The 19,884-nt window shown below is 46.7% G+C and overlaps 1 protein-coding gene and 2 pseudogenes across 8 annotated transcripts in view; 2 read left to right on the top strand and 1 right to left on the bottom strand.

Moving 5' to 3' along the window:
- The window catches only part of ATPSCKMT (ATP synthase c subunit lysine N-methyltransferase), a 311,720-nt gene that overhangs the window by 95,102 nt on the left and 196,734 nt on the right, over positions 1 to 19,884 (top strand). The window lies entirely within an intron of this gene.
- Positions 5,665 to 9,572, bottom strand: LOC149459491 (uncharacterized; annotated as a pseudogene).
- LOC149459490 (uncharacterized) lies at positions 12,780 to 13,615 on the top strand (annotated as a pseudogene).

The raw sequence follows: 19,884 nt of genomic DNA, 5'->3' as shown, positions 1-19,884 counted from the left end.
ATTAAGATAAGAGGTTCTTTTGAAGTTTGTTAACTTGTTGCCGACCGCAGATAGCCGAATGACGGCTGCCGGCCAGTTCTGAGTGGACGTCATATGACGTCCCCCCAGAACGCGCTCTGGGGCGCGCACCCGGCGATCTCCGTGATCGCTGTGTCCTACGGACACAGCTGATCACGTGATGTGGTAAAAGGCCAATCACAGCGGCCTTTTACCACCTGATCAGCGGTGTCCAATGACACGCTGATCAGAGGGAAATGCAAGTGCCGGTTCTCGGCTGCACTTTCCTCACGCTGTCAGATCGTGAGGAAAGTACTGCCGAGAACCGGCAGTTGTCAGAGCGGGGATCGGCACCGATCATCAGGGCACTGATGATCAGTGCCCTGATGATCGGTGCCCAGCAGTGCCACCCGCAAGTTCCGCCCACCTGTGCCCTGCAGTGCGCCCACTAGCTCCGCCCACCTGTGCCCAGCAGATCACCCACCTGTGCGCAGCAGTGCACCCACCTGTGCCCAGCAGTGCACCCACCTGTGCCACTCTGCAATTTCACACACCTGTGCCCAGAAGTGCCACCTACCTGTGCCCAGCAGTGCCACCCACCTGTGCCCACCCACCTGTGCCCACCAGTGCCACCCACCTGTGCCCACCCACCAGTGCTGCCCACCAGTGCCACCCACCAGTGCAGCCCAGCAGTGCTGCCAGTCAGTGCCACCAGTCAGTGTCCAGCGGTTGTGCCAGTCAGTGCCGCCAGTCAGTGCTCAGCAGTGATGCCAGTCAGTGCCGTCTATCAGTACCCATCATCAGTGTCGCCTATCAGTGCCACCTATCAGTGCTGCATATTAGTGCCGCCTATCTGTGACACCTCATTAGTGCTGTCTATCAGTGCCGCCTATCCGTGCCACCTCATTAGTACTGCCTATCAGTGCCCTTTAGTGCTGCCTATCAGTGCCCATCAGTGCCGCCTATCAGTGCCCATCAGTGCCGCCTCATCAACGCACATCAGCGAAGGAGAAAAATTACCTGTTTGAAAAATTTTATAATAGAAACAAAGAAACTTTTTTTTTTTTTTCAAATTTTTGGCAATTTTTTATTTATAGCGCAAAAAGTAAAGCACCCAGTGGCGATTAAATACCACCAAAAGAAAGCTCTATTTGTGAGAAAAAATGATCAAAATTTCATATGGGTACAATGTTGCATGACCGCGCAATTGTCAATCAAAGTGCGGCAGCGCTGAAAGCTGTAAATTGGCCTGGTAAATAAGGGGGTATAAGTGCCTGGTAGGCAAGTGGTTAAAGGTTACAGCTACAAATTCCAGTTTTCAGGTAGGAGGAGGGGAGGAAGATCATTACTCATGAAAAACAAAAATGGCTGTCAGATACAGGTTCCATGTCTCTATTGCGCACAATCGTCACACTCACCACCACTGTGAGCAGAGAGTGGTGACTGTCAGTAATTGCTGTCTGCTCAAGTGAGTGCGGGGGGGGGGGGGCAGAGCCGACAGCAGTTACTGACAGTCTCCGCTCTCTGCATACAGCGGCGGTGAGAACTCGGCGATCAGCGGTTATGTAATCACTGAGTCGACATCGTTCTCTAGTCTGGACCGGCTGAGTGATGTCAGCTGAAAATGGGTCACAGGAGTGCATAACAAACTGCACTCCTGTGATCCACAGAAGTACAGCCAAAAGAGCTGCTGTACTTCTCCTTTAACCACTTGCCCTCCAGAGGATTTACCCCTCTTCCTGACTAGGCCATTTTTTGTGTTATGTTGCTGCGCTACTTTAACAATTGCGTGGTCATCCAACGCTGCACCCAAATGAAATTTATGTCATTTTTTTCCCATGAATAGAGCTTTCTTTCAGTGGTATTTGATTGCCTGTGCATTTTTTATGCTATCAAAGGGTTAGCTGTGTGCTGTTTTACTGTGTGTTGTGTGTGCGTGCTTCACTGTAAGCACACTGCTTTGCATGGCTCTGCTATGCAAAGCCATGCATAGCAGTGTGCTGGAGCTGACAGGGGAGATCTGTATTGTTTACTTACAGTTCTCTCCCTCCATTGGTATTGCTCCTTGATCACCGGGTGCCTGTAAGTAATCACCGGCCAAGACTCGGTGATTGACAGCCGAGGCCACGAATAACAGCGTGGGTAGAGCGGAAATGCAAAATCACATATATACTGTACGTGATTTTGCGCACCCTTGCTGCCCTGTAGCAGTATTACACAGCAGCTAGACAACCCTCACATGCAAGGGAATATATTATATCTGTTGCAAAAATAACATTTTTGTAGGGGATGATAATGGGGGATTTTAACTACCCTGAAATTGACTGCTGAAACAGTTAAAGAGCAAAATGTATAAACCTATTACAAGACAATTTTATATTACATTTCATTGAGTTCCAAATAGAAATGATGCTCTGCTGGACCTGGCAATCTCAGACCATGCAGAGCTTACTAATGTTCATATAAAAGAACATTGGGTAGCAGTGACTAACAGAATTGAATGTTAGCGTTAAACAACAAGTGCACATGGAAAGATTAAAACACAACTGTAAGAGAGCAAATTTTTCAAAGCTGAGGGCTGCTCTCCAAGACTTTAACTGGGGGGGGGGGGTAATTTGACATTGAAAAACACAGAACATAAATATGAACTCTTCAAAATGACTGTATGTGAACTCACTGCAAAATATATTTCCATGGGCACTAAGTTTAAAAATAAAATCCAGGTGGCTCATGGCCAAAGTTAAAAAAAAGCAATAAAAAATAAGAAAAGAGCTTTTAAAAAAATATAAAAATGAAGGAACACTATTATCATTTAAATGTTATAAAGAATATAAACATAATATGTAAAAAAAAAAATAGAAAGCCGCAAAAATTAAAAACTAATGACAGATCGCAAAAGAGAGCAGGACAAACCTAAAACATTTTGTCGGATATAGTAATAGTGAAAAGGTCAGGTCTGAGCATGTAAACCCTTTATAAAATAATCTAAAGTGGGTGACTAGGGACAAAGAGAAGGCAAAATTATTAAATACCTTCTTCTGCTCTGTGTATGCAAAGGAGCATGGGGGAGCTCAATTCCATAATGGGAATGATATTGATATAGCCCCAAATAAACTCCTATCGCTCAAAAGTAACCATTTGCCCTCCAAAGGATTTACCCCCCTTCCTGACCAGGCCATTTTTTTGCATTACGCCGTTGCACTATTTCAGCTGGTAATTGCACGGTCATGCAACGCTCCACCCAAACAAAATTTATGTACTTTTTTCACACAAATAGAGCTTTCTTTTGGTGGTATTTGATCACCTCTGGGTTGTTTCTTTTTTTTGCTCTATAAACAAAAGAAGACCGAACATTTAAAAAAAAACATTTTCTCATTTCTTTTCTAAAAAATATCCAATGAATTCAGCTTTCGTCATAAATTTAGACCAAAATGTATTTTGCTATATGTCTATGGTAAAAAAAAATCCCAATAGCTGTATATTAATTGGTTTATGTGAAAGTTATAACATCTAGAAATGGCAGTATAGATATTGGAATTTACGCCATTTTTTGCTATACGGCGCTGCACTAGTTTAACTGATAATTGCGTGACCACGCATCAAATACCACCAAAAGAAAGCTCTATTTGTGTGAAAAAAGGACATAAATTTATTTTCTGTACAGTATTGCATGACTATTGCTTGGAGGGGTCCGTACTATTCTGGCATTTCCGGGCCTCCAAAACTGTGATAGGTAGTCAGGAAGTGTAATGAGGAAATAAAGTCCTTTTAAAGCCTGAAGGTGCCTATTGGAGTTTGGGGTGCCTATTGGATTTTGGGGTTCTGTACGCAGCTAGACTGCCAAAAGGTCTCTCACATGGGGTATCCCCATACTCAGAAGTAGCAGAATGTATTTTGGGGAGTCTTTCCACATATACCCATGGCATGTATGAGCAACATATCATTTAAGTGACAACTTATGCAAAAAAAAAACTACATTTTTTTTGTCATTTTCCAAAAACTTGAATTTATTTTTTAACACTTCTATTGACTCAACATGTCTCTCAGCAAATACTGTGGGGTGTCTGCTTTCCAAAAAGGGGTTATTTTTTTTGGGGGGGGGGCATTTTATGCCCAGCATTAGAAGTTTATGCCACACATCACAATATAAAAGATGATGGTATGTTGGATAAATAGATACCAAACATGGCATGCTTTAAAACTGCGCAGGCCCCGTGCAATCGCAGCAAACTGCATACAGGTTTAATATCCATAGGCAACATTTTAAAAGCCTTTACAGGCTACCATTTTAGATTTACACAGGAGGTCTAGTGCTAGAGTTACTGCCCTCGATCTGACGTTTGCAGCGATACCTGACATGCATGGTGCACCTGCTGCTTACATACTGGCTTGGGGTCAACGCTTGCGCATGCAGTTGTTTCTTTTCAGTTCTTTTGATTTTTTTATTATTATTTCCCTTTCATTTTTTTTTTTTTTGATCACTTTCATTGTTATCACAGGGAATGTAACAATCCCTTGTGGCTGCAATAGGCATTGACAGGTATTCTTTTTTAAGAAATCTGGGGTCTATTAGACTCTAGATATCTCTTATGCTTTTACATCATCTGATTTCACCAAGATCGGTGTGATCAGGTGCTTTCCCAATTTAACAATGGTGCTGTTCATATCCTGCAAAACTGAAGTGATGAAATGCTCATAGCTTCCGATTTCTTAGACTATAGAGATGATTATAATAAAAATGTGAAAATATACAAATCACAAATAATAGCGCAAACCAAAATCACACAACTAAATATAACCACCACCAAATAAGTGCATATTAATAGTGCAAACAAAAAAATCAATAAATAGGGAATCTATATAAACATGATCCTCAGTAAATGTAATGAGATCCTCCTTCATAAGCAATGTGGTGTTCAGTGCTCAAAAAGACCCCATCAAAATGCACACTCACTGTGCTAGTAATTAACCAGCATGTCCGTATATATCCAGCATTCACCAAACAGACTTCAAAGGACGATCCTCATGTGTTGGTAATTACTCAGCATACTACTATGTATCCAGCATATCACCAAACAAACTCCAGAGAAGATCCTCTCATATCCAGATTAGCACATGTGGGTAAAGAAAATACTCGCCATAGTGCAGTATCATCCAACAAATTTATTGCCAAACAAACCCCCCTTAAAATCACACTCACAATGAGCAAATAAAAACAAGGCGTTTTGTTATATCAGAGCTCCAGTCTCTGCATCCTGTGTCTCACCAGCCAGCCCGCATTCAAGATGGTAATAGCGCGATCACGTGATCCAGACACGTGCATCAGCATGAATAGTGACGTCACAGGAAGGCCACACCCTGACGCGTTTCGTCCAATGACTTCTTCCGAGGGAATGGTAAGCCCTCCATAGGTAGAATTCAATCTAAATGAACTCCAGATCACCTGATCACAATAGCACCATCTTGTGTTCAAAATTAATTATAGCACCAATATAAACATAATAAAAAATATATTCAAAATTAAACTAAATAATCAAAAATTATAGAAATACATTCCAAAATTACATAAATAATATTGCAATAAAGATTAAAATAATATAAATATAAATCAATAAAAAAACAGAACATACAACTTATATAATAAATCATATAACATGAACAAATTAATCATAAATCACTTATAAAACAATTTAAGTCCAGTTCGACATTTAGACCCCCAGGAGATAAAGCCTCAGTCAAATAAATCTATTTCGTTTCACATTTTGACAGTTCCCTAACTCTATTAGAACCCCTCCACGCTTTAGGAACGGATTCAATGGCCCAGAATTTGATATTAGTTGGATCACAATTATGGTATCTCTTAAAGCAGCGGTTCTCAACCTGGTGGTCGCGACCCCTTTGGGGGTCGAACGACGCTTCCACAGGGGTCGCCTAAGACCATCGGAAAACACATATTTCCGATGGTCTTAGGAACCGAGACACCGCTCCTCGCCGCCGCCACCGCCGTCTCCAGGTGTGGGCGGGATGACATGCCGCCCCTGTCATCTGGACACACCTCGAGATCAATCCTCGCCTGTGATTGGCCACCGGCACTGTAGCTCAGGCACACAGGCGGCCAATCACCGGCAAGGAGGTGGAGCTTGGAGAGGAGGGGCCGAGCGGCACCGCGAAGATCGAGCGAGTGAAGAGGAGGAGAGCGGCCGGAGAAGGAAGACAGCTGACAGGTAAGTGTCGGTACCATGGGAGAGGGAGGGAGCGAGCGAGCCCAGGCTGGAGCAGGGGTCTGCAAGGTAAGTATCACTGGTGTCAGTGGGAATAGTGCCCCATCATTGGTGTCACTAATACCAATGATGGGGCACTATTCCTCCCACTGACACCAATGATGGGGCACTATTCCTCCCACTGACACCAACGATGGGGCACTATTCCTCCCCCCACTGACACCAACAATGAGGCACTATTCCTCCCCCACTGACACCAAGGATGGGGCACGATTCCTCCCCCCACTGACACCAACGATGGGGCACAATTCCTCCCCCCACTGACACCAACGATGGGGCACAATTCCTCCCCCCACTGACACCAACGATGGGGCACAATTCCTCCCCCCACTGACACCAAGGATGGAGCACAATTCCTCCCCCCACTGACACCAAGGATGGGGCACTATTCCTCCCCCCACTGACACCAAGGATGGGGCACTATTCCTCCCCCCACTGACACCAATGATGGGGCACTATTCCTCCCCCCACTGACACCAATGATGGGGCACTATTCCTCCCCCCACTGACACCTATGATGGGGCACTATTCCTCCCCCCACTGACACCAAGGATGGGGCACTATTCCTCCCCCCACTGACACCAAGGATGGGGCACTATTCCTCCCCCCACTGATACCAATGATGGGGCACTCTTCCCCCCACTGACACCAATGATGGGGCACTATTCCCCCCACTGACACCTATGATGGGGCACTATTCCTCCTCCCACTGACACCTATGATGGGGCACTATTCCTCCCACTGATACCGATGACGGGGCACTATTCCTCCCACTGACACCAATGACGGGGCACTATTCCTCCCACTGACACCAATGACGGGGCACTATTCCTCCCACTGACACCAATGACGGGGCACTATTCCTCCCACTGACACCAATGACGGGGCACTATTCCTCCCACTGACACCAATGACGGGGCACTATTTCTACCACTGATACCAATGACGGGGCACTATTCCCCCCACTGACACCTATGATGGGGCACTATTCCTCCCCCCACTGACACAAATGACGGGGCACTATTCCTCCCCCCACTGACACCAATGACGGGGCACTATTCCTCCCCCCACTGACACCTATGACGGGGCACTATTCCTCCTCCCACTGATACCAATGACGGGGCACTATTCCTCCCACTGATACCAATGATGAGGCACTATTCCTCCCACTGATACCAATGACGGGGCACTATTCCTCCCACTGACACCAATGACGGGGCACTATTCCTCCCACTGACACCAATGACGGGGCACTATTCCTCCCACTGACACCAATGACGGGGCACTATTCCTCCCACTGACACCAATGACGGGGCACTATTCCTACCACTGATACCAATGACGGGGCACTATTCCCCCCACTGACACCTATGACGGGGCACTATTCCTCCCCCCACTGACACCTATGACGGGGCACTATTCCTCCCCCCACTGACACCAATGACGGGGCACTATTCCTCCTCCCACTGACACCTATGACGGGGCACTATTCCTCCTCCCACTGATACCAATGATGGGGCACTATTCCTCCCACTGATACCAATGATGAGGCACTATTCCTCCCACTGATACCAATGATGGGGCACTATTCCTCCCACTGACACCAATGATGGGACACTATTCCTCACACTGACACCAATGATGGGGCACTATTCCTCCCACTGATACCAATGATGGGGCACTATTCCTCCTCCCACTGATACCAATGATGGGGCACTATTCCTCCTCCCACTGATACCAATGACGGGGCACTATTCCTCCTCCCACTGATACCAATGATGAGGCACTATTCCTCCCACTGATACCAATGATGGGGCACTATTCCTCCCACTGACACCAATGACGAGGCACTATTCCTCCCACTGACACCAATGACGGGGCACTATTCCTACCACTGATACCAATGACGGGGCACTATTCCTCCCACTGATACCAATGACGGGGCACTATTCCTCCCACTGACACCAATGACGCGGCACTATTCCTCCCACTGACACCAATGACGGGGCACTATTCCTCCCACTGACACCAATGACGGGGCACTATTCCTCCCACTGACACCAATGAAGGGGGCACTATTCCTCCCACTGACACCAATGACGGGGCACTATTCCTCCCACTGATACCAATGACGGGGCACTATTCCTCCCACTGATACCAATGACGGGGCACTAGTCCTCCCACTGACACCAATGAAGGGGGCACTATTCCTCCCACTGACACCAATGACGGGGCACTATTCCTCCCACTGACACCAATGACGGGGCACTATTCCTCCCACTGACACCAATGACGGGGCACTATTCCTCCCACTGACACCAATGACGGGGCACTATTCCTCCCACTGACACCAATGACGGGGCACTATTCCTCCCACTGACACCAATGAAGGGGGCACTATTCCTCCCACTGACACCAATGACGGGGCACTATTCCTCCCACTGATACCAATGATGGGGCACTATTCCTCCCACTGACACCAATGACGTGGCACTATTCCTCCTACTGCAAAATTACAGTTATGAAGTAGCAACGAAAATAATTTTATGGTTGGGGGTCACCACAACATGAGGAACTGTATTAAGGGGTCGCGGCGTTAGAAAGGTTGAGAACCACTGTCTTAAAGTGTAAAGATACACTATGGTACTTATACCCCTTACTGATATTCCTTATATGTTCAAGTACCCTAACCTTAAGCTGTCGCTTAGTCCTTCCAATGTAAATATGGCCACAAGGACATTCTAAACCATATACTACATGGGTAGAGTTGCAAGTAAGAAAGGAGGAAATATCAAATTCCCTTTGATTAGAATTAGAGGTGAATCTGACCAATCCCCTAAATTTATGTTTAACCACATTACATGCAGTGCACCTCCTACATGAATAAAAGCCTTTTTTATTACTAAACATATTCAAAACCCTTGGTGGATCCAAAATTTTATGAACAATTCTATCACCAATAGTGGGCGCCTTCCTATAAATAAACACTGGTTTCTCCGGGATAACACTCCTTAATATCTTATCAAGCTTCAAAACATGCCAGTGTTTCTGAAAAATATCCTCAACCGCCTTATATTGTATATGGTAATTAGAAATAAACCCCCACTGATGTCTATTATCTGTGACCCATTTTCGCTTATCCACCAACAACTGATCCCTGGGAATAAGCTGAACCTGGTCCACTATACCCTCAAGTTGATCAGCCTTATAACCCTTATCCACAAATCTTTCAACCAGAATATCCGCTTGAGCACGAAATGCACTAACCTGACTGCAATTCCTCCTCACTCTCATAATCTGACCCTTAGGGATATTCCTTAACCAATGGGGGTGATGACCACTAACTACTGGCAAATAACTGTTTCTGTCAGTGGGCTTAAAATACGTTTTGGTGAGCAGCTTATCATTCACCCTCAAAATAGTAAGATCCATTTAAAACATTTATCTCCTTATGGGTCAACTGAACTCCACCTAAATTATAAATACCATTTAATCTGTCTCCATTCTTCTTTTTCTGACAGAAAAGGAGATAAATGTTTTAAATGCAGGCTTAAAATGTGCCATGAGACGACCTATTAATAAGTTTGATGTTTATATAGATACGCAAAGGTATATGAGGAAATTAAATATGAAAAATATTTTTTGGGGTTGAATCTGACTAATCAAATTAGTTATGAACCAAGATATGAAGGTGTTAATAGTGGTTTACGAAACAAGTCTCTTTTTAACCCAAACATTTCATCCAATCAACATCTGGAAGTGTTTAAAGGTTTGGTTTTAAGAGATTTGGAACAGGTAGTCCCTAGAAGCAATGTAAATCCAAGATATGTACAGGAGGGTATTAAAATGTTGGAAGAACGTAAAGATATCATCATACGACCGGCTGATAAGGGCGGGGGAGTAGTGGTTATGAAGAAGTCATTTTATCATAACCAGATTGTAGAGATGTTGTCTGATGTTAATACCTATGAAAAGTTGACTAAAGACCCTACTAATGGATATAGGGAAGAATCAAAATTCTTGGTTAATTGGGGATATAGGACAAGAGTTCTGACCAAAAAAGAAAAGTAATATTTAATTCCAAGTGTAAGTAGGATTCCTATTATTTATACCCTCCCCAAGGTCCACAAGAATAATGAGAATCCACCAGCTCGACCTATTGTGAATGGTATTGGTTCAGTATCCGCAAGATTGGGCCAATATTTGGATGTATTTTTGCAATCAAGTGTGTCATCTACTAAGGCCTACTTACGAGACACTAAACATCTGCTCAAATTTCTCTCTGAGGTCCAGATCATGGGTCATTCAGGATTATATTTGGTGACGGCGGATATATCATCCCTCTATACCATTATACAGCATGATGATGCTCTCTTAGCACTAAATTGGGCTTTGAGTAAGAGGGATGACTTACCATTTAATCAAAAGAAGTTTTTGAGGGATACTTTGGAGTTTTGCTTATCTCATAATTACTTCTGGTATAATCACAGTTTTTTCTCCCAGAAGAGGGGCGTAGCAATGGGAGCTCGCTTCGCGCCCAGTATTGCAAACCTGTTCATGGCAGAATGGGAGGACAGATTTGTATTCAACCATCAACATGAGCAGGTATTGCTATACAAGAGATTTATAGATGATATGTTTATGATCTGGGCTGGGGATGAAGAAGGATTAGTTGGTTTCTTGGAAGGTTTGAATAATAATCCGAACAATATTAGGCTGGATTACCAATACAGCACTGAAGCAGTACATTTCTTGGATTTTACTATTTTGAGGGTGAATGATAAGCTGCTCACCAAAACGTATTTTAAGCCCACTGACAGAAACAGTTACAGTTGCAAGAAAAAGTATGTGAACCCCTTGGGATTGCATGAATTGGGCATAAAATGTCCTCTGAACGTCATCTAAGTCACAACAATAGAAGAACACAGTCTGCTGAACATAATACTACACAAACATTAGATATTGCCATGGTTTAATTGCATATAACATGTAAACATTCACAGTGCAGGGAGGAAAAAGTATGTGAACCTTTGGACTTAATAACTGGTTGACCCTCCTTTGGCAGTAATAACCTCAACCAAACATTTCCTGTAGTTGCAGATCAGACCTGCACAACGATCTGGAGTAATTTTGGACCACTCCTCTTCACAAAACTGTTTCAGTGTAGCAATATTCTTGGGATGTCTGGTGTGAATTGCTCTCTTAAGGTCATGCCACAGCATTTCAATTGGGTTGAGGTCAGGACTCTGACTGGGCCACTCCAGAAGGCGTATTATGTGCTGTTGCAGCCATTGTTTTGTTGAATTACTTGTATGCTTTGGGTCATTGTCCTGTTGCATCACCCGTCCTCTGCGGAGCTTCAGTTGGCGGACAGATGGTCGTAGGTTTACCTGCCATGTGTCCTGACAAACTCTGAAATTAATTTTCCAATCAATTACAACAATTTGTCCAGGCCCTGAGGCAGCAAAGCAACCCCAAACCATGATGCTCCCTCCACCATGTTTTACAGTGGGGATGAGGTTTTGATGTTGGTGTGCTGTGCCTTTTTTTCTCCACACATAGTGTTGTGTGTTCTTCCCAAACAACTCAATCTTGGTTTCATCTGTCCACAGTATATTTTGCCAGTAGTGCTGTGGAACATCCAGGTGATCTTTTGCAAACTTCAAACGTGCTGCAGTATTCTTTTTGGACAGCAATGGCTTCCTCCGTGGTGTTCTCCCATGTACTCCATTCTTGTTTAATGTTTTCCTTATTGTAGATGTGTCAACAAAAATGTTAGCATGTGCCAGAGATTTCTGTAGGTCTTTAGCTGACACTCTGGGATTCTTCTTTACCTCATGCAGCATTCTGCGCTGTGCTCTTGCAGTCATTTTTACAGGACGACCACCCCTAGGGAAAGTAGCAACAGTGCTAAACTTTCTCCATTTGTAGACAGTCAGTCTTACCGTGGACACATGAACATCAAGGCTTTTGGAGATACTTTTGTAACCCTTTCCAGCTTCATGCAAGTCAACAATTCTTGATCGTAGGTCTTCTGAGAGCTCTTTTCTGCGAGGCATGGTTCACATCAGACAGTGCTTCTTGAAACCAGTAAACCCAAAACAGGTGTGTGGTTTATAAGGGCAGGACAGCTGTCAGCAACACATCCAATATCATCACACTGATTGGAGTCAAGGTTGGCTCACTCCTGGCTCCAATTAGCTCTGGGAGAAGTCATTAAGCTAGGGCCTCACATACTTTTTCCTCCCTGCACTGTGAATGTTTACATGTTATGTGCAATTAAACCATGGCAACATCTAATGTTTGTGTAGTATTATGTTCAGCAGACTGTGTTCTTCTATTGTTGTGACTTAGATGACGTTCAGAGCACATTTTATGCCCAATTCATGCAAATCTCCACATAATCCCAAGGGGTTCATATACTTTTTCTTGCAACTGTATTTGCCAATAGTTAGTGGTCATCACCCCCATTGGTTAAGGAATATCCCTAAGGGTCAGATTATGAGAGTGAGGAGGAATTGCAGTCAGGTTAGTGCATTTCGTGCTCAAGCGGATATTCTGGTTGAAAGATTTGTGGATAAGGGTTATAAGGCTGATCAACTTGAGGGTATAGTGGACCAGGTTCAGCTTATTCCCAGGGACCAGTTGTTGGCGGATAAGCGAAAACGGGTCACAGATTACCATATACAATATAAGGCGGTTGAGGATATTTTTCAGAAACACTGGCATGTTTTGAAGCTTGATAAGATATTAGGGAGTGTTATCCGGAGAAACCAGTGTTTATTTATAGGAAGGCGCCCACTATTGGTGATAGAATTGTTCATAAAATTTTGGATCCACCAAGGGTTTTGAATATGTTTAATAATAAAAAAGGCTTTTATTCATGTTGGAGGTGCACTGCATGTAATGTGGTTAAACATAAATTTAGGGGATTGGTCAGATTCACCTCTAATTCTAATCAAAGGGAATTTGATATTTCCTCCTTTCTTACTTGCAACTCTACCCATGTAGTATATGGTTTAGAATGTCCTTGTGGCCATATTTACATTGGAAGGACTAAGCGACAGCTTAACGTTAGGGTACTTGAACATATAAGGAATATCAGTAAGGGGTATAAGTACCATAGTGTATCTTTACACTTTAAGAGATACCATAATTGTGATCCAACTAATATCAAATTCTGGGCCATTGAATCCGTTCCTAAAGCATGGAGGGGTTCTAATAGAGTTAGGGAACTGTCAAAATGTGAAACGAAATGGATTTATTTGACTGAGGCTTTATCTCCTGGGGGTCTAAATGTCGAACTGGACTTAAATTGTTTTATAAGTGATTTATGATTAATTTGTTCATGTTATATGATTTATTATATAAGTTGTATGTTCTGTTTTTTTATTGATTTATATTTATATTATTTTAATCTTTATTGCAATATTATTTATGTAATTTTGGAATGTATTTCTATAATTTTTTTTTGATTATTTAGTTTAATTTTGAATATATTTTTTATTATGTTTATATTGGTGCTATAATTAATTTTGAACACAAGATGGTGCTATTGTGATCAGGTGATCAGGAGTTCATTTAGATTGAATTCTACCTAGTGATAATGATGCACCCTCAGGTGTTTTTTGAGATTGGGCCAATTAGGAGACTGTCAGGGCAGGGCTGTGGAACGGACAGGTAGGCCTAGTGGCAGGGTAACGCACTGACTAACGACAACCACCACCAACAGACCGAAGTCCCTCAGGGCGCGGAGTCTAAGTCCCAGGCTGCCCTTCACCAGGGCCCCTGATGGTGGGGATGGACTTGACGCAGCCAGGAACCAAGTCGCGGCCCCCGAGACACCCCGGCTGCGGTAATGGCCGCCGCCAATGGCGTGTAGCTGGTAGGAATGACAATAGCGTAGTCAGGCAGGCCGGGTCGACAACAACAGGACAAAACGGTACAGAACAGTAGACAAGAATCACAGGTCACGGGCCGGGTTCAGCAACGGAAGGTCAGATCAAAGGAAAACACAGAGAATGGTCTAGTCACAAGCCGAGTCAGATACCAGAAGAGTCACGAGAGTATACACAGAGCTGTAGCAACACAAAGACACAAGACACAAGTGCAAAGAGCATGTGCGGATCACAGGCTTATATGTACTCAGCCACACCCCTCTGGGGGATGGACCTCAGAGACCTGAAGGCATAAAAGACTCCCACCATGCTCTGCAGAAACCCAAGATGGATGCCAGTACATGAAGCTGCACAGTCTCTGGGAAAAGGTAGGACCTTGACAGTACCTCCTCCTCAAGGACCCCTCCCCCTCCGCGGCTCAACAAAAGGCTTCAGAGGAAAGCGGGCATGAAAAGTGCGGAGGAGGGCAGGGGCATGGACATCTGCGGAAGGAACCCAGGAACGCTCCTCGGGACCATAACCGCGCCAATGAACCAGGAACTGCACCCGACCGCGCACCAATCGAGAGTCCAGGATTCGGCTCACCTCATACTCCTCATGACCGTCAACCCGGATGGGACGGGGCCGAGGCATAGAGGCAGTGAAGCGATTGCAGACCAGAGGCTTCAACAGGGATACATGGAAGACATTGGAGATCCGCATCCCAGGAGGAAGAGCAAGCGTATAGGCCACCGGATTCACCTTGCGGAGAATGCGAAAAGGGCCAACAAAACGGGGGGCTAGTTTAGGTGCGGGCACCCGCAGATTGAGGTTGCGAGTAGATAACCACACCCAATCGCCGACCTGGTATGAAGGAGCGGGCAGCCGTCTGCGATCAGCCTGGAACTTCTGGCGCTGTGCCGAGTCCCTCAAGGACCTCTGGATCTGCCCCCATGAAGAACGCAGGGCAGCAAGATGGTTCTCCACAGCCGGAATGTCCTGTGGTGAGAACCTCTCAGGTAATACCGCAGGTTGGAACCCATAGTTGGCCATGAAGGGAGACATCCCGGAGGAGGAGTTGACAGCCGAGTTCCTGGCAAACTCTGCCCAAGGCAGGAGATCGGCCCAATTGTCCTGATGGTCCGAGATATAACAACGAAGGAATTGTTCCAAGGCCTGGTTGGAACGCTCCGCAGCCCCATTGGACTGCGGGTGGTAGGCTGAAGAGAAGGAGAGCCTAATGCCCAACTGGGAGCAGAAGGCGCGCCAGAACTTGGACACGAACTGACTCCTGCGGTCCGAGACAATCACCTTGGGCAACCCATGCAGGCGAAAAATCTCCCTAGAAAAAACCGTGGCTAGTTCTTGCGCTGTTGGTAATTTCTTGAGTGGAATGCAATGGCACATTTTGGAAAAACGATCCGCGACCATGAGAATGACCGTATGACCCCGAGACACAGGGAGGTCTACAATAAAGTTCATGCCCAGGTGTGACCAAGGATGCTCCTCATTGGGAATGGGTTGCAGAAGACCCATTGGAAGATGCCGTGGAGATTTATTATGGGCACAGATCGAACATGCCGCTACATAAGAGGCGATGTCGGCACGGAGAGTTGGCCACCAGAATAAACGAGAGACGACCCAAGACAACTGGTTCCTCCCCGGATGCCCGGCAGTTTTGGAGTTATGGTAGGTACGCAGCAGACGGGTGCGCAACTCCTCGGGTACAAAACATCTACCCTCCGGTCTCTCGGGAGGAGAGTCAGTTTGAGCCGCCAAAATCTGCTCCCCAAGGGGAGAAGTCAGACTGGTGCGAATGGCAGCCAGGATCTGATCCAGACGTATAATCGAGGTTGGCTCAGAGTCCTCCCTGGACAACTCAGAGTATTGCCGCGATAATGCATCAGCCCTGACATTCTTGGAACCAGGCAAATAGGAGACCACATAGTTGAACCGCGACAAGAACAAGGCCCATCTGGTCTGATGGGGTGTCAATCTCTTGGCCTCCGAAAGATAAGTCAGGTTCTTATGATCGGTAAGAATGAGGACCGGAACCGCGGAGCTCTCGAGCAGGTGCCTCCATTCCTTGAGAGCCAGAATGATTGCCAACAACTCCCTATCTCCAATCTGGTAGTTGCACTCTGCAGAGGAAAGCTTCCTGGAATAGAACCCACAGGGAAGTAGGGGTCCATCGGGCGACCGACGTTGAGACAGGAGAGCACCTACTCCCGTCTCGGATGCATCAACCTCGAGGACGAAGGGCAATCCAGGATTGGGATGAGACAGTATCGGAGCCGAAGCGAAGGCGGATTTCAGAGCCTCGAAAGCTACGTTGGCCTCGGATGGCCACTTGTGAGGATTACTGCCCTTCTTGGTTAGGTCTGAGAGAGGCTTTGCCAGCATGGAGAAGTTCCTGATGAACTTCCGATAGTAGTTGGTGAAACCCAAAAAGCGCTGAATGGGCCAAAGACCATTGGGACGAGGCCACTGCAGAACCACCGCAACCTTCTGAGGGTCCATGGAGAATCCCTCTGCAGAAATGATGTAGCCCAAAAAGGCAACTTGGGATCGATGGAATTCGCACTTCTCGAGTTTACAAAAAAGTTCGTTCTCACGTAATCGTTGCAGCACCTGCTTGACATCCTGGATATGGGACTCCATGGAGGCAGAGTAAACCAGGATGTCATCCAAAGTAAACTACCACGCACTGCTGCAACAAGTCACGAAGGACATCATTTATGAATTCCTGAAAAACCGCGGGCGCGTTACACAACCCAAAGGGCATCACCAAGTATTCGTAGTGACCCGTTCTGGTGTTAAACGCGGTCTTCCACTCATCCCCCTGTTTGATCCGTACAAGGTTGTATGCCGCTCTAAGGTCAAGTTTGGTAAAGACTGTTGCTCCCTTAAGGCGGTCGAACAACTCAGTAATCAAGGGAATTGGGTAGGCATTCTTAGTGGTGATTCGATTGAGTCCCCTATAATCGATGCAAGGCCTCAATTCACCACCCTTCTTCTTTACAAAGAAAAAGCCCTCTCCTGCTGGGGAAGTAGACTTACGAATGTGCCCCCCGGGAAAGCACATCCGCAACATACTCCTCCATGGCCTTATTCTCCACAACCGAGAGAGGATACACCCTGCCACGCGGAGGAGTGGCACCGGGTTGCAAGGATATGGCGCAGTCGTAAGGACAATGAGCAGGTAAGGCACCAGTGCGTACCTTATCAAACACGTCCAGGTACTCCCCATAATCGGCGGGCAACGCAGAGTCCGAGGATGCACACAACACCTTAACCGGCCCACGGATGCACCCGGCCCCACACTGTGGAGACCACGAGAGAATCTCGGCCGTTCGCCAATTAAAGGTTGGATTGTGCGTCTGGAGCCAGGGATACCCCAAAACCACCAAATAGTGCAGAGAAGAAATCACCTGAAAACAGGCCAACTCCCTGTGAACAGCCCCAATAGCTACTTCAACTGGCACAGTCTCGTGGGTAACCTGCGGTGGTTGCCTCGAGAACCAATGGGGTAACTCGAGCCTGCAGGGGAATGGAGTGCTGGGCAGCAAACGAGCTGTCCATAAACAACCCGCCGGCCCCAGAATCTACCAACGCCTGGGCCGTCACCGAGCCCTCCGCCCAAGAGAGGACAACGGTGATCAGTGGTTTATCTTTGCGGAACGCCGGGGGCGAGGAGACTCCACCCAAAATCTGTCCCCAACAGGATCTCAGGTGTGAGCGTTTCCCGGATGGACCGGACAGGACTGCCGAAAGTGCCCAACAAGGTCATAGTACAGGCAGCGACCCTCCCGACGCCGAGCAGCCCGCTCTCCCTCGGAAAGGCGAGCAAACCCCAGCTGCATGGGCTCGCCACCAGACAATCTATCCCCAGGAGGCATGGGAGGAGAGGGAGGAACGGGCGGGACAGAAAACACAGGTGCCAGTCGATTGGAAGGCCTCCGCAGGCGTTCCTTGAGTGAAGGCCTCTCCCTGAGCCTGGTGTCAATCAGGATCAGGAAGGAAATTAGTGCTTCCAGCTCCACAGGCAATTTCTTGGCTGCAATCTCGTCCTTCAATGCATCAGAAAGACCCTGAGAAAACGCAGCCACCAGAGCCTCATTGTTCCAACCCACCTTTGCCGCCAGGGTATGAAACTCTATGGCGTACTCGGCAACGGTCCGTGAACCCTGATGCATAGACATGAGCAGCTTGGCAGCCGAGGTGGAGCGAGCCAGTACGTCGAATACCCTACGGAACGCGTCGACAAAACCGGAAAACTCGTGAATCACCCAGGCCAAGGCCTTGTCTGACAGTAGCGATATTAGGAAACCCACCTTTGACCCCTCAGTCGGAAAAGCGTGGGGTATTAATTCAAAAACAATCCCCACCTGGTTGAGGAAGCCACGACACTGACTCGGCTCACCCCCAAAGCGCTGTGGAAGAGGGGCTGAACCAGTCATACCTCTGGGCTGTGGCACCCGCGGCGGTAGGCGCAACAAGCGGAACAGCAGCGGGAGCGACCACCGGAGTGACAACCGGCCTAATAGCACCAGGAGTAAGGTGCGCGGTGCGTGCAAGCATAGTTTGCAACGCCTGAGCGAACTGATCCAACAGGAGATCCTGTTGATCCAGTCTGGCGACCAACATTGGAAGCGAAGGCGTACCTGCACCGTCAGGATTCATGGCACTTGTGTAATGTCAGGGCAGGGCTGTGGAACGGACAGGTAGGCTAGTGGCAGGGTAGCGCACTGACTAACGACAACCACCACCAACAGACGGACGTCCCTCAGGGCGCGGAGTCTAAGTCCCAGGCTGCCCTTCACCAGGGCCCCTGATGGTGGGGATGGACTTGACGCAGCCAGGAACCAGGTCGCGGCCCCCGAGACACCCCGGCTGTGGTAATGGCTGCCGCCAATGGCGTGTAGCTGGTAGAAATGACAATAGCGTAGTCAGGCAGGCCGGGTCGACAACAACAGGACAAAACGGTACAGAACAGTAGACAAGAATCACAGGTCACGGGCCGGGTTCAGCAACGGAAGGTCAGATCAAAGGAAAACACAGAGAATGGTCTAGTCACAAGCCGAGTCAGATACCAGAAGAGTCACGAGAGTATACACAGAGCTGTAGCAACACAAAGACACAAGACACAAGTGCAAAGAGCATGTGCGGATCACAGGCTTATATGTACTCAGCCACACCCCTCTGGGGGATGGACCTCAGAGACCTGAAGGCATAAAAGACTCCCACTATGCTCTGCAGAAACCCAAGATGGACGCCAGTGCATGAAGCCGCACAGTCTCTGGGAAAAGGTAGGACAGAGACATTTGGGTCTATATAAGTGCTCTTTATGGAGAGCTCACCATTCCCTCGGAAGAAGTCATTGGACGAAACGCGTCAGAGTGTGGCCTTCCTGTGACGTCACTACTCATGCTGATGCACGTGTCCGGATCACATGATCGCGCTATTACCATCTTGAATGTGGGCTGGCTGGTGAGACAAAGGATGCAGAGACTGGAGCTCTGATATAACAAAACGCCTTGTTTTTATTTGCTCATTGTGAGTGTGATTTTAAGGGGGGTTTGTTTGGCAATAAATTTGTTGGATGATACTGCACTATGGCGAGTATTTTCTTTACCCACATGTGCTAATCTGGATATGAGAGGATCTTCTCTGGAGTTTGTTTGGTGATATGCTGGATACATAGTGAAAGGATGATTTTCTTTATCCCC

Source organism: Staurois parvus, unplaced genomic scaffold (genome assembly GCF_062004578.1).
Source record: "Staurois parvus isolate SC_StPar_1 unplaced genomic scaffold, SC_StPar_1.0 ptg000257l, whole genome shotgun sequence".
NCBI lineage: Eukaryota > Metazoa > Chordata > Amphibia > Anura > Ranidae > Staurois > Staurois parvus.
This window is presented reverse-complemented; position numbering and strand designations above follow the sequence as displayed.